Source organism: Rhea americana, unplaced genomic scaffold (genome assembly GCF_003343005.1).
Source record: "Rhea americana isolate MKP2758 unplaced genomic scaffold, rheAme1 scaffold_7, whole genome shotgun sequence".
NCBI classification, from domain to species: Eukaryota; Metazoa; Chordata; class Aves; order Rheiformes; family Rheidae; genus Rhea; species Rhea americana.
Window position 1 is genome coordinate 11,078,342 of NW_028186867.1, and position 2,733 is coordinate 11,081,074.

At 45.1% G+C, this 2,733-nt stretch overlaps 1 long non-coding RNA gene across 1 annotated transcript; it reads right to left on the minus strand.

The window, feature by feature from the left end:
- Positions 1-534: 534 nt before the first annotated feature.
- LOC146586348 (uncharacterized) lies at positions 535-2,537 on the minus strand. Its single transcript, XR_014897823.1, has 3 exons — positions 2,387-2,537; positions 2,001-2,055; positions 535-1,054 (listed from the first exon to the last, which is right to left on the minus strand). It is a non-coding gene; the product is annotated as an uncharacterized LOC146586348 (long non-coding RNA).
- Positions 2,538-2,733: the final 196 nt, after the last annotated feature.

Here is a 2,733-nt window from a genome sequence, read left to right on the forward strand (position 1 = left end):
CCAAACCCAGTCTTAAGGCCTGTAGGTAGGCAGTGTTGGGACATTTTTCTGGGGCCTCAGGACTAGGTTTCATCCTTCCTAGATGAGTGTACTGAACATCAGGCAATTACATAAAAGCGGGAGAGGGAGAAGTCTTCTTGTCCCTTCTCCTCTCCTGTATGTTTTTAAGGAAAAGAAAAAGAAAAAAGCAAAAAAGAACAACAATAACAAAAAAGCATTAAATCTGCTCAGTTCTTTGGAAGGGCAGAGGTGCCTGCTTTTAGGGAATGGAGTGCTGATCCTAACTGTATGGGGGGCATGTGCTTCCCTAAAAGCTTGTATGAGACTGAAGCTCTGAATGGGGCTAGGTCTCATACCCAACCCCTTCCTCAGTGCTTGCTGAGTGTTGATAGGCTGAGAAACAATTAAATAAAAAAAAAATCTAGATCCAATTTCTGCTCATGCTAATTGACAATGATCCCATCTGAACAATATAATACTGATAAACAGGTCTGCTAAGAATGGATAGTATACAGTGGGTTTTTTTGTGTTTATATATATATATACATAGAACAAGGAAACCAGAATGATGAGAGAAGCTAGTGGAGAAACAAAACAAGATCAAAAATCCAGACAAACAAGAAGAGGAATGAGAAGAGTTACAGAGAAAAACTAAGGCAGAAGAGAGCCAGGATACTCAGCAAAGGTATTTAGATACTCCTGGGGAAATGTTTCCAAGGTCTGACAGTTTATCAGGGGTATTTGTGTCATGGTGCCTGGTTTGGTTTGTGCTTGTGGGTAGTCTCTGGTGGTGCTAGGAGGCTGGTTGAGGACCCGAGGCCATTTGCAGYGGGGTAGGACCCCCGTTTCAGTGCGCCGGTGCTGCTCGCGCACCCCCTGCAGCACCAGGCAAGGCCAGGCCAGTGCAGGGCTGGGCAGGAGAGGTGAGGCTTGCAGCTGAGTAGCCATGTCACAGGAGAGCCCTGAACTTCTGCCAGCAGGGAGCCTTTCTCGTGGCGTCAAAGTGCACAGAAAATGCACTCTCTCTTTTTGCTTCACAGATGAGAAAGGAATCCTAAAAAAAAAAATGTGTATAGTGTTAAAAGCTAGTATTCTATCTCCTTGTAACTTGTGAAATAAGATTTCCAGACTATGTTACATATTTTTCAGTTCTGCTGCCCACTCTGTAACTCTTTTGCAAGGGTGTGTTCAGTTTGTGCTTTTAGAGAGCATAATTTTGTATAATTTGCTGCTGCTGCTGAAACAACCACAGAAGGTGCAAGGCAGCGCTTGCGCCAGAGCAGAGGCTGCYTGCAAAGTTGAGCCAGCTCCGAAGCGGGGCACACGATGGGCTTGGGGAAGAGTTTCTAGAACATGCAGGTTTTCACCTGGTGCCATCTAGAAATCGTGTAAGAATTCCTGTGCTCATAACTTACATACTCTGTTATTCGCAAGTTGCTGGTATGGGTAGAGGATGGGGACGTGTTTCCACACGCGTATTACTTGGATTAAAGCCCTGGCGAGAAGGGCTTTGGGCAGGACGATTATTGCCGTCCATCAAAGGCAACGCAGTGCTGTCTCCTCTAATGCGGAGCGCAGGACCGAAAGGAAAGGAGAGACCTCSGTCCTCCTCAGCACTGGCCTCCTGCTGCTGACCCAGAGATGTGCTGGGGAGCCAAGGCTGAGAGGGAGTAGGGCTGCCCTGAAGTGTTCAAAGCAGTGAACTCAGTGAACAATGACATAAATGCCATTTGAGGAGTAGTCTSCTGCTGTGCTTAGTTGCATATGGCAGATACCAAGGTGAGGGACACTTAGTATCTAAAATCTAAGTTGCAAAGGCATAGGGTTTTATTAACAAGAAAAGCCTGGTATTAGTCCCAAGAAAAGCTCACAAGGCTTTATCATTCCTATAACCTGGAAAGAATTTTATGTATTTTCATATATAAAGAGATTAAAGCCCTATGATGATGACTGGATGCAAACAGGAAGAAAAGAAGRCCTTTTTATCCCTAAAGACTTACAGTCTCCTCCTCTGGTCCTGCTAACATGCCACYGTTTCACCATACGTGTATGAACCTGGAAAGAATTTTACGTATTTTCATATAGCTCCACTGAAAAGTAGCATTCCTTGTAACACATTTTTTTAAATCCAAAATTTAATATTTTAAAATGGGCTTTTCAAAATTAAATATTGTCAGACTTTCAAAAATGCATTAAAGCAGTAGGCACCCTGATTACTGATTTTTTTTGATATTAACAGGGATGTAGCAAGAGATGCTTGATAACAGGCCTATTCCTATTTTATCCTGTTACAACTTTGGATTGCAACAGAGATTAAAGCCCTGTGATGATGACCGGATGCAAACAGAAAAAAAAAAAGATGGCCGTTTTCTCCCTAAAGACTTACAGTCTCCTCCTCCGGTCCCGCTAACATGCCGGCGTTTCGCCGTACGCGTACGAAGGCGGGCAGCGAGGCTCCCCGCTCGGGGAGCCAGGACGGGCAGGGACGGCGCCGCCGCACCGCGCTGCTCGCCTGTGCACCCCGCGGCGGCTGCTCGGGCCTAGCGCCCGGGAAACCAAGCGAGCTTCCCCTCGGGCAGCCACGCAGGTTTTTTAAAACATTGTAATCGCCATTAAAAACACYGACGGTTTGAGAGAAGGAGGGAAAAAAAAGAAACATCAAGAATTGAAATACTTCTTAAAAAAAAAGAAAAAAAAAGCAAACGGCTCCTGAAACAGGAAACTCCTTTTTTT